The 13,076-nt window shown below is 39.0% G+C and overlaps 1 long non-coding RNA gene across 3 annotated transcripts in view; it reads right to left on the reverse strand.

Annotated features, from left to right (window-relative positions):
* LOC148187206 (uncharacterized) overlaps window positions 1-13,076 on the reverse strand; it is a 37,407-nt gene that overhangs the window by 16,792 nt on the left and 7,539 nt on the right. For 2 of the 3 annotated variants that reach the window (XR_015779005.1, XR_015779006.1), the window contains exon 2: window positions 10,572-10,735. This is a non-coding gene — a long non-coding RNA (uncharacterized LOC148187206). Of the gene's footprint in view, window positions 1-10,571; window positions 10,736-10,864; window positions 10,958-13,076 lie in introns of all 3 variants that reach the window. The other variant, XR_015779007.1, reaches the window with a different exon arrangement.

Raw genomic sequence — 13,076 nt, forward strand, 5'->3', positions numbered from 1 at the left:
ATATGTGGACGGGTGACGTCAATTAATAAAGCCGTCGGACAGAACCTGTTGCGGCCATATGTTATGCTGCTGGACGGCACAAGGTTGAGACATATTTGTGCCAAGACAAACCATGATGTTTTCTGCAAAACCTAACCCCATGCTTTAGTTGCCTAAACCTAAACGCTTGTGCCTTTGTTGCCTAATCCTGACCATACACTTCTGTACATCAACAGTAGATGCAGAAGGATACCTCAAGGATACCACTTATATAAATATCTACATATATAAATATATATATATATAGGCACCCGTTGTAAAGTGGTCTACTTCCAGTCATTATCTGTGTTTTTTATCACCAAATTTCCTAGTAGACTCTTAATTGTCCTATTTTTCTGGTCTTATAGCCAATGTTTTGTATCTTACTGTTACGCCAGGCAGTATGATACACAGAGAGGCAGTGTCAGCTGATAACGCAGCTGGACAGAACCTATTGCCGCCATATGACACACTGCTGGATGTGTCAGGTTGAAACATTGCCAGTAGTGAGGTAATATAAGGAGCTGGAGGGGGCCTACAGGGCAGGTGGGTCCAACAAATCCCGGACTTTCATCTGGGAGCCCGGTGTTGCTTTCCGTATAAATGCAGAGCCAAACCATGAAATTTTTATCAAACCTGAACACCATAAACCTAACCATGTGCTTTTGTTCACATCGCCATTGGTTGCAGCATCCCATAATGTCAACAGCAGACACAGGAGGATACCGAGAGCGTAATATGTGGTTGCAAAAGTCAATTGACAAAGCAGCGATATATGAAATGAGAAGGTGGTGGTTTACTCTCCTGGTTTTTAAACTGTGCAGCACTCAAACTCTGAAGTGCAGTCTGTGTAGTAGTACCAATTCATGGCATAAGGGTCCTTGAATGTCCTAAGCATTTAGTGTCCTGTATGTTGTGCCACCATTTATCATTTCTCTACTCTATTTCACATACAAAGCCAGTCAGATGTACAGGTTTTTCTCTTTCTAATGGCGAAAGAAGAATCAGTTTCTCACATTTCAGCTGCTGACATCTCAACATATAGAGTAACAATAACAGTTCTGCAAGATAATATTGTCACACTTACATAAAGGCTGTTTGTCAATATTATCTCTTGTCTGCATATACTACACATTTTTCTAACAATGCTTACACTTCAGCAACTTGAGCCAGTAAATAAAGAAACCAGTAAATAAAGTAAAGTGTGTTTGAGAGGCCTTGCACATGGGTAAGGTATAACCCTCTCACATACCCTCTCTTTGTGCCAGTTTAGTGGGCCTTTATTGGCTATTGCCATTGGCTAAGTAAAGGATAACTGAGAAATAGCACACCCAGGAAGAGGGAATTAACACATAAATCCCCCCACTGCATCTTCCATTCTCATCCTCTGTCGTTCTGTCACTTGCTTTCTTCCCTCACTTTCTCCCTTGCCTCCACCTGTGACTGCCTGAGGCTGCGGCTTTTTCAATTCCACACTTCCAATGCAGATTGCATGCCAAATAGGAGGGAAGGGAAAAAGAGAGACACCAGGGCTGACAAACAGGATTACATGCTGTTTGCACCTGGCTGTCCCCATTAGAGGCATGATGACTGGGGAGGATCACATCCAGGATGCCACTTCAGCTCTCTCCACACAGATGAACTCCGAGTCACACTGGAGTGGCGGAGAGGCAGCTCAAATCTGACACGCTCACATATTCCCCAAGATAACTAGTAATGCTGCTTTTTTTAAAAAAAGAAAAAAAACAATAAGAAACATATAAGTTGGTAATTTTAGATTATTAAATCAGTTATTTTGTATGGTGCATTTTCCCACAGCTAATACAATTCTCTGTTTTTTTACTCCCTTTTCTGCCTTGCCAAATTGTCAGACAACAAACCTGTGGGGTTCTGTTATTGTGAGCTAAAATGCTGCTTTGCACTGCCTAAGTGGTATATTCCTAAATAACACTTTATTCTGATTATGGCTCTGATGCCAGGAAAGCACAATAAAGATGAATATCTGTTTCTTATGAGCATCCTCCATTCATAACAGTTTGCACGCTGTATGAAGGCCTCTCTGTTCAGCTGATTAAATACAGTTCAGACATTTGAAGTTATGTGTTCCTTCTGCAGTCTCTAAATTTAGAAGTGCAAATTGTCACATCTTGATTATGCCGTCCAGAATCACAGGTGTCCCTAATTTAATCTCCAGATCTTTACAAAAATAACAACACAAACTTCAGTGCTGTTGTGCACATCTTTACAGTCCAAGCATGAGAAAGTCAAACTGGCTCGTTTCAAAAAAGTAATCATGGGGACACAATGAGTCATCGAACAGTTAAAACGTCTGTCACTTCTGTACATTACAGTCTGCTTCTATTAATAATCCCTCTGTCTCTGCATAAATAACACGAGGCAACAGCTGCCTGCGTCTACCTCTCTCCAAGAGGTCTGACTTAACCCGTTGAAACTTGGGCGAATTGATTCCTTTAATTAAAAAAAACTTGTGGAAAATTAATAAACAACATAAGAAGAAATGGCCCAAACTAATTTTCAGGTAATTTTCTAGTCACTTTTCACTAATTTATTGCAATTCGCTGGACATTTCTTCTCATCATTGTCTCTGTTGCCATTTGAATGAGAGGAATTCTTATCTTGAGACATCAGCAAAGCAACGTCTGAATCCAAACTGGAGAGTTTTAGTCTCATATCGGGGTCCACATTGATCTGGTTGTGTTGTTTTGTTGTCAGACCAACAAGTGTGGAAGTAGGTGGTTGGAAAAGGCAGCAACACTTTCTGAGCAGAGCCAGCCAGCTCTGGATGTTCAGGTTGGATGTGGACCCAAAAGTCTGTCAAACATTTCCCTCTGAAGGTTGTCTTCAGAGTCCCATCTGATGTGATGTCCACAAGGCTGACAGCCTCTCTTGGTGGATGCTCAGAACTGATGTGTTCGATATGTGCTTTGTCCCCAAAACTTCCGATTCACTCAAAGCCTGCATCTTATTCAGGGAAATATCTTCCCAACTCCCAGTGAAGGACTTTCAGATATTCCTTGAAGGCTGAAGCCGCGTCGCCATCCAGCTCCTCTTTGGCAATGAGAAGAAAATCTACTTGTGTTGGAAAACAGTTGAATTCCTGGCGAATTGCTGGCGATCGAGATGGACACACTATAACTCCATCTTGAGGCAAAGACTGTGAGGGCTTTTTCTTGAAGCAAGATATTCAAAGCATTAACAACACTGAAACAACACCTTCTTATCCTAAGTCGTCACATATCACTGCTTTGTCAGTGGACTTGTGCATCTACATATTCTGTTTTGCATCTACTGTTGACGTGGACGTCCACTGAAAAGCAGCAATATGAGACGACTTGGGATGAGAATCTGTTGTCTGTGCAAATGTCAATGCATTTTTTCCAGCCTATGGTGCACAATTAAATCATTGAGTGAGTCAAATATATCTTCTCCCGTTGTGTTTTTCATCAGGGAATGACAGAAAAGAAAATCATCACGCTCTCCGCCAGCTTAAATTTACCTGACATAAGTAAGACCTGTAACCTGTTTGCATATTTGCTAGTGGGTCCTGTAGTGCCCTGTTGCTTGCACAATAAAACACAAAAATGAGCCTGCAGTTGGAGCCTATCAAAGTCAACATGATTAACTGGTAGATGTATTGTACCAAAGACCTTTAATTTCTCTTTTTTTTTAGCACCTGGCACTGTTGCAGATACTTGACTACTGTTTTTAGTGCTATTCACAGTTGCAAGTGCCAAAGGGGATGAAACAAACTGATGTGATTGTTACCAGTCTCTAACATAGCAACTGATAACGTATGATAAGAACTCCTGCCAAATTTTACCATTTCCATGGGCATTCAGGCAAAGCCACGCCTGCAGCAGCAGCAAAAATGCAATTCAAATGAATTTGCACCCATGGAGCATGAAACACAGGTGTCTGAGCAAATGAATTGGTTTCTGCAGCAACATTTACACAAAAAAATCATGTAAGAGCTCAAAAAATATTAACAAAATATTCAATATTGTTGCTAAAACATCAAGGTATTTTGAAAGAATTTACAACAGTACTGTATGGTACCCAATGATGCTATGAGGTCATCATCCCATCTGGTCACAAATGCAATGAAGACATCTTTTCAGAAAACTTAAAACCGAGTGGAATGTCACATGTCTCTTCTGGTACTTGAGAGACCATTTCCAAGTGGAGTGCCCAAATTGCCACACAGAAGATACAATTTTTCAAAACTCATTCCCAATTCAATTTCCTATCTGGACTGTGACCCTGGTCACATCTCTCTCACTCACCCCCAAACAGTGTTAGATTCTTGAGTGATGCAAGAATAACAAGAGTGGGGAGGAGCAGAAATGTCTTTAATCCTCACTGCCTCGACTTCAGTCACAGCAGCGGAGATGAGTTTGCGTAAATGTGAGCGGCATCCATATTTAACATGTCTATTGAGTCAGGTAAATTGTGTAGATGAGGACTGGAAGAGAGAGGAACATTTTCCTCTCCCGTCACTGCTGCAGCTTCTCAAACACTGTTCCCTCTACCTGAGCACATATAGTGAAGGTGAAGAAATGCGTCATTTAAAGAAAGCTGTCATCACCAGTAGCATTATTATACAAGGGTTTCTACGGTCTTGAAAAACCTGGAAAAGTCATAGAATGTGCAAATAGCAATTTCCAGGCATGGAAAAGGTTTTGAAAACTAAAATGAACATGCACTTTTTGGATAAATCATGGAATTTTGTTTCACTAACCTGTTTAATAATCAGAAATTTAAAAATCCAGCAATAACTTCTGTTTTTACAGTTTCTGGCTCAGATAAATAATGTATTTTTCTGTGATTTTTAAAGGAATGTTTTTGTTAAAATCACCAAAAATTTGTAAAAACCAAAAAAATAAAGAAATCTTTTAAAATTTCCAACATTTTTAAAAAGGCCAATTTGTTTTTAAAGAAAAGTTGTTGTTTTTTTTGTATTAAAAAAAATTCGGCAGTCAAATAAAAACCCACTATAGCCATTTAAAGTTGTATGCCCATCCCTTTAGCCAAAATCGATAACATGTCTCTATCACTATGCAACATTACATGGACTTTAATTATGTCTATTGAGATTTATTTTTATGCCATTTTTTTACTTTGGTGGATAAAATGAAGCAAAAGCTGATCCTGATCCTTCGTCATCCAAGTTTTTTAGAGTCCTTGCACCACCCGGCGAAATATCTTTGGAGGCCTCTGACTATATCAAGTAACAGAGAATATGGCTTTTTTCACAGCCTTTAAAAATAATATTGCTTCATCCTGGCAAGACTTTTAAAAAAAAGAAATGCAGCCTTTGGAATAAAGGTGAAAGAGGAGCATTTTAAAAATGTGATTCACAGCTATCTCTATGCTCACTGATTCTTACCCACTCATTAAAATATGCCTCTGGAAATAACTATGTAATTTTTATCTCTTTATGAGGCTTTTGGGAGAAAACGGTTTCATACAATCATCTCTTGTGCATGTGTGTGTGTTCCCATGAACACTGAGATAATTTCTGTCCAAAAGGCTTTTCTGTCTGCGTTATTGCTGCAGGATTGTATCACATTTCCAAACCCATCTAACACGATTAACACAGATGTGTTTGCCCTGTTTAACCTCGCTAAATGAAACCCACACAGTTTCATAAATTCACCTGCAGGAGCTGCAAACTGCACATAAAAGCAATAAACTGCATGACTTCAGACTCAAATTAAGCTGGGACACACACTCACATCTGATTTTAACACACTTGTACAGTTCCCCTCTGGTTCCTCTTTGACTATGTGGAATCCTTTAACCTTGCGCAGTCAGTTGAGGACTCACCTAAAAGGACACACTCTGGATATTGTTCTCTCCTCTGGTTTTACTCTTGAAAGTGTTGATCTTTGCAAGGCTAGCTTTTCTTACTACAGACCTTCATTTCACCTCTTGCTGCTACAGTGTCTACTTATGTTTATTTTCATGTCCTCAAGTCTGCTGACAGCTTTCATAAGGCCTTCACCACTGCTACTACACATGGCAATAACCAAAAACCAAAAAAGTACACAGAGGATTCACTAATTAACATCAACAACACATGCAAAGCTCAGTCTGGGCAAAACTCATTTGCTTTCGGGCACTAATTGACATGTTTTCACTGCATCCTTCGCTTCAAACTGATTAAACCTTAACAAGAGCAATCACAAGTTGATTCAACATGTTGCCACATTAAGAAGAAAGTCACTAGAACTGACCTCTCATTCAGGAAATAATGTTTGTTTATATTCTTATTTTGTAACAGCCCGGTGAAATAATGCAAGCTGCAAAAAAGAAAAGGTTGCTGTATGACGGTAAAATGTGGACTGCTGTTTATAGCGCGGTAACCACGATAACTCCTGTACTTAATAAAACACAACACCAGAATAACCTCACACACCTGTACACATATCAGAGTACTTGACTGTAATTCTGTACAACAAGTTCTTATTCCGAGTTGTTACATATTGCTGCTTAGCAATTAACTTCTTCATCTACATATCACCATCTAAGAATCCTGATGTCAACAAAAGCATGATTAATCCAGCACTATGTTTAGGCATCAAAAGCACATAGCAACCAATGCCGGGACCTAGTAAAGTGTGGAAAAAAGAAATGGCGTTTGTTCAATCCATCCACTGTCCTTCTGGCCCGCCCTATAGGGACCTTCAGACTCCTTATATAACATTGTAACTGACAGTGTTTCAACCTGATGCCATCTTGCAGTATATCACACAGATGTGCAACACGTTTTCTTCCCACAGCATCACATGTTGCCACTTTGCAGTGGACTTTTGCATTTTATCTATTTTTTTTTTGGTATCAGACACAGATGCACAAATGCACCTTTTGTGGTGGTCTATGATGTTGCCGGATGTTACCAGTTATAAACACTGTCAGTGACGATATAATTTAAGGTGCTACAGATTTTCCAACATGTTCTCAACCCAACTTGTCACATGCTGCTGACAGATTTCCATGTCTATATATTATGCTCTAGGTATCCTTCCGCGTCTGCTGTTTACGTTCTAGGATGCAGCTACCATGATTTCACCAAAGCCTCACTATGTTTAGGTAAAACAAGCACATGGCAACCAACGCCAGAACGTCAACAAATGCACATGCTGGCATGGATGGTTAGGTTTAGGGGAAGAATACATGTGTTAAGGTGAAGAGAAAAAACTCACATTCAGATGGGAAGCAAACACTGGATTCCCACATGAAAGTCCACTATATATTTTATATCAATACCAGCAGCATTTCAATGTCATGTAGTCATGCCATATTTCATCCAGGTGCCATCTGAGGGCATATAATGTCACTAACAGTACTGTCTGGCTACATTCCCTGCTGAAACCATCCAAGTGCACAACATGTGGACACGAGAGGTGGTTTTTTGTGTCAGGATCTTACACGGAAAGCACTGCAAAAGCAGTACTGTTTGATAACTTTTATATGAGAATGGGCTGTTTTGGGTGATTTTGTGGGAAATGTTAGATTACTGGAGCTTATTAATTCCGGTGCATATATTTGTCTCATTTTGTCTCACCAATGTTTTACTTTTTTTCGAAACTGACTCAAGGTTTTCAGGGCATTCCTACAAAAACATAGCTTGCAAACCACAAGGTGCACCGCACAGCTTTTTTTGTTGAAGCCTGCCTTTTCAGTCTGTTCTCATTCAAAGGAAGTCAAATTCCAAAGTAGTCAAATACTTCTGCCACCTTTCACGACAGTATATGCTGGCGAGCAGTGTCATCTAGAAATGTTGCCATTGACAGCACAATATAAAGAGCTGAAAAGTCCAGGGGCGAGCGGGAGGGACGCTGTATTGGTCCAACAAACCCCAGATTTTTACCTGGGAGCCTTCTGTTTGTTCACTGTATGAATGTTGAGCCAAACCATAATTGTTTTTTTCTAAACCTAACCATGTGCTTTGGTTGCACAAGGAAATAAACGTAAATACGACCTGCTTTACCGGTGTAAGTGTATTTTAAAGAAGATTGCATGTATGTAACGAGCAGAAATGTTACTTTTCATGTGAAAACTGAGATATATTTTGAAAAGACACAATCACAATGCATTTCACAGGTATGATTTGACATGCTGCCCCCCAGTGTCAACAACAGATGCAGGAGGGTATTTAGTGCATCATAGGCAGACTTAAATGGTGCTGACCAAGCGGTGATATATTTGACAAGTTGGAATGAAAAATGCGTTGATACACAAGACCCTAAGAAGTCAGTTTAAGGCTTATTTAATGAGCCTGGGACGGTTTAACAATCTGCTGTGAATCGTTGGATCTAATTATGGTTTGTAAAATGCTAGAAGGCAGCTGAGGCGACAATTTTTTCAGATATGCCTTGCAACTTTAAGTTTAAGTTAGCTCACTTAGCTTTACACAAACCATATAAGCTAAAATTTGTTGTCATTGCCACTACACAAGGCAGAAATCTGCATTTATCTGATTGGACATTGGGGCAAAAAGGGCACAATTTTTCTACTGTAAGTTAAAATTTTATAAGTGTAAAAAAGGTGCTCAGAAATGCAAAAGCAACAAGAAAAAAACTCTCATTGAAAACAAAGACAAAAAAGGTGCTCCAGGCCACTAAAATGTCCTCTCTCTGATCGGGGCCATAGTCAGATGTTTGCAATCATATCATTTGCTTCACCAAACTATTCTCTATGATCTATTTCTTTTGTCATTGAGAAAAAGAAATCTGCCTTCGGCCGCAGTGCTGTGTGTTGACAGCACTCTGCTCCGACCAGACAACAATATGATTCTGTTTGTTGAGTCACTGTTTTCATGCTTCACTGTGTGAAGCTATGAGACCAGCGAGGTGACTGGCAGACAGTGTATTTATTAATCACCTCACATCCAGTTCTTTTGCACTTTGCACTGCTGCACATACATGAACCAAAATAGCAGATTCACCAGGAGAAACCCACCATGCACCCAAGATGCACCATTAAAACCAGTCCCATCATCTTCACGTGTTTGGGAGGGTTTAGTTACTAGAATTCTCGATGCTGCAGATTCATTGAGTATTCCATCAAAGAGCAGAGCATTTCCTATTTAATCAAACTGAATAAGCATTTCATGAGTGGTTTGATGAAATGGTCAATTCTTTGCAATAAGTGTCTCTGACTGAAACAGTGTTTGATAAAAAGATAAAAGTTTTACTGATTTACATCTCGCAAGGATTCTCAAAGCAGCGGCCTTCCATCCAAAGAGCACATGCTACATTCATACATTAACACCATTTCCTTTATTCATTAAGGTTTAGCTGATAAACTTGCTTCTTTCACGTTCAGGGACAGTTTCTTTTTAAAGGGGTTATTTTATTTACCTGACTCAACCTTGAGCAGCCAATTTATTTTGAACTGGATGAATCTGCTTTGAAATATCTGACAGTGTTTTGGTTCAGCTGCATTATGTTATGTTTTCCTTGAAGTGATGCAAATAAAGTCGGTTGTGACCTTGGCCCGTTACGGATGCTTCATCTTACAGTAAAATGGGACAAGGCACATTCAGCTCTGATCATGGGTGATGAATTATGAACCATATAATAAAGTATGCTTTTCTGAATGATAATGACAACTTACAAACACTAGAGTTTAACAAACAAAAGACATTAGTATTTTAACCTTTTGAAACCTGAGAAAATTGGTTTTAATTCTTTTCAAAACATGAGGAGAGGCAAATAACAACTTAACAACACATGGCACAAAAAGTACAAGAAAAAAGAAGTTAAAAAAAGGCTATGAACTGCACAGGGGTAGTGTTACTCTCTTCATTAAATAAGACAATGAAAGCAATACATTTTTGTAAGAAAACATTTCAAAGTATCTTTGAGACATATTTTTATCATACAATTTTACCATTATGAATTTATGACTGAAACATATCAAATAACATATTAAGAAAACTGTCACTGAGACAGTATACTTTCATAGTAACAGTGGGCTTGAAGTATATACTAATACTTATAATTTAACTTTTATTAGAGTTCCTAGTGCATTTGCAGTACAAAATAAAACGTAGATGTCAGTAAAATAAATCACATAATTACAAATCATAGTTTGCCTCAGTGTGTTGTTAGGCACATAACATCCATGTGTCCTTAGACAGAGTAATGTAAACTAGTGCTAGTACTCAAAGATTACTACTCTTACACTTCAAGTATACTTCTATATACTTTTATGAACTAAAAAGTGAGCTTTTTGTTCCAAAAAGTATTGAAGTAGATATTATATTGACTACATAAAGTGTGCTTGAGAAATAAACTTGAACCTTACTAGTATACGTAATAAAATGAATGTGTGTGTGTGTGTGTGTGTGTGTGTGTGTGTGTGTGTGTGTGTGTATCCCACTGGCTAGCTAAACGCTGTTTCGACCCATGGTAGCAGAAGGGAAGCTCAGCCTCCGGATCTATATGTCAACTATAAAAATAGGTTCTATAAGTACCGAATGACATTTACATCAACAAATATGTGATGAAGTGCAAGTTGCTTACCACAGAATGAATGAGACTGACTTCATTTCAGCAAGTGCTCCAAGTCAGCCAGAGTTCGGGTTGGTTGTAGTCTGCAGATGTACATATGTTCACACTCAGTTTCTTCCTCCAGCAGCTTGATGCTCCAGACAGGTTGGCCACCTCCTGACTCTCGGCTCTTGGGGCTACAACCAGAACAAATTAGTCCATTGCACAATTTAAATCCACTCATCCAAGGGTTAATTCCTTCACACAGTCCGCTTTAAAAGGCCATCCTCCCACTTATAGTCAGTTAAAACAAAACCAGGCTTTACATTTGTTTAAAAAGGGTCTTCTTTTCCAGATGGGGACGCTCATGCTGCGTGCCGCTCCTCTCTGCTCAAAGTCATGACGGCTCTTCTGTGCACCTGTCGGACACCGCAGCAATTATTGGATTCAAATACCTTACACCTGTGCAGCGAATGCGTCCCTCATTTCAGCATCTAAAGTGGCGATGGTTTTATCCTTACATGCACTACACCAGGTTCTATGCTCAAGCAATAAAAAAAAAACAAAACACAACAACAACAACCCCCCCTCCCTTCACCAAAGAAGCTTAGCTCAATACCACAGCGGGATCTGTCTCACAACGAAATATACTTTATAACTCTACAACTTTCTATTATTTGACTCAATTGTTTTAAATAGACATTTTATTGACATAATTTCCCTTTTTAATGATCAATTCTTCTACACAGTGGTTAAAATATTCCTTTCAGGTTTGTTTTTGCTTCCTTTTCTCCCTAATTTTGGAATGAGTATTTACCCCTGCAGTCCTTGTCACCACTGATTCCAGCTCCGTGCAGGAATCACTACTGACAAGTAATCCCTCATTGGGTTCCCACCTGCAAACACTGGCAGCTATGTTGACCAGTGATGGAAATATGAAGCCTTTTTCTCAACAATGGGATTAATTACATATAAATTTCAAGATGTGCATGTACTCACCTCGACCTAGTCCCGATGCACTTCAGCAAAATTTTAGGCTGTCCTCTTTAACTGGGAGAATTAAAAGGTTTAATATGTGATCTCAGTGATTGTGACTGTCATTGTTTTTAGATGTACTTGTTTATTATCATTATTTCTTTTTTAATATCATGAAAGCCTTGTATTCTCCTGTTTTGATCATTGTTTTGAGTTGAATGTTGTATGTGCCATTGAAAATGAGGGTTCACCATCATTGTGTCTCATTGTGTCATCCATTTTTTTTTACAGTCTATGCTTTACAAAAATGAAACCAAAATATCCAGGCCGCTGCCATCTTGTGCTTTTTGGAGCCAAAGTCTGTGCAGTAGTTATCGGGAACTGGAACCGCTGTATCGAGTTCCCACCATACAGTTATCCGATGCAGTCGTGCACTGATTGGCTCACACAGCTGTCAATCATGACATCACAGCCCATTTTATGACTTATACTGCAGCCAGCCACTTGGAGGCAATCAAGATGCTTTGGCTTTACTTTTGAGGAGTTGTTATGTAGTCTGTATTTTCTACACTCCTTAGTCCATATCGGAATGTTAAAGATATTAAATACAGTGATTTATCACTTTTATGAATATCTATCAATCAATCTTTATACATTTGCTGGTATCTTCAAGCTGAATTTTGACCAAAGAATGACTCAGAGATCACAGAAATGTGACATAAAACCAGTGAATATGCACTGCTAACAGCTGGTTATTATTAGCATTGTTAGCTTTGGTACAAAGTGTGTTTGGATGCCACAGTGACCCATTGTTCTTCCTCAGAAAAAATCAAGGGGAGTGTGCTTCCAAAATCCCAGCAGCTGGCTGGGTAATTACAGAGTGATTGGTATTGATCTCCAATGCTATTAGTCCCCTGCAGACATATATGGTCATTTTGTGTTATTTTGTGCTCCCTTCAATAGTAAACTGTGTGCACTGACTGACATCTCAAAGCTAAGCTCTGTTTCCTCAGAGTTTCCTCAGGTGGAGACAAATACACCTTGAAAGCAAATAGCAGAACCAGTTTATAGTGTCTTATCAATTTATATTTAACTAACATAAAGATAAGTTATGATTCATTCAAAAAAGTACAACCTATAAATGCTTAAATAAAGGCAAAATACACAGCACATATACAGCAATTATATAGATATGCCCATTTGCCTTTAAATCCATCATATATCTGTAAGGACATGCACCAAATGTCAGCTGCACATGACATATGAATGACTCATCATTCAACCCAGTTGCATCACTCAAATGTCATGACACATGTTTGCAAAGATCATGATACAGGTCCAAATTAAAAGAAATGCCACTTGGCTCTTCTCAGGCCGCGGCACTATCCAGCAACAGCCCAGCATTTTAAGAGTGTTATATTTCTTTTGTTCCCATCTATTTTTATTTGTTTTACTCCCCTTTGAACAAGAGCCTAAAATCCTTTTAGAGCTCCATAATTTACCGGCACCTGGAGAAGTTTGTGATGCCAATTTCCATGGCACTAGCTTTGAATTCAAAGGGAG

The sequence above is a fragment of the Plectropomus leopardus genome, chromosome 15 (assembly GCF_026936395.1).
Source record: "Plectropomus leopardus strain MGB_pleo_1.0 chromosome 15, ASM2693639v1, whole genome shotgun sequence".
Classification (NCBI taxonomy): Eukaryota; Metazoa; Chordata; class Actinopteri; order Perciformes; family Serranidae; genus Plectropomus; species Plectropomus leopardus.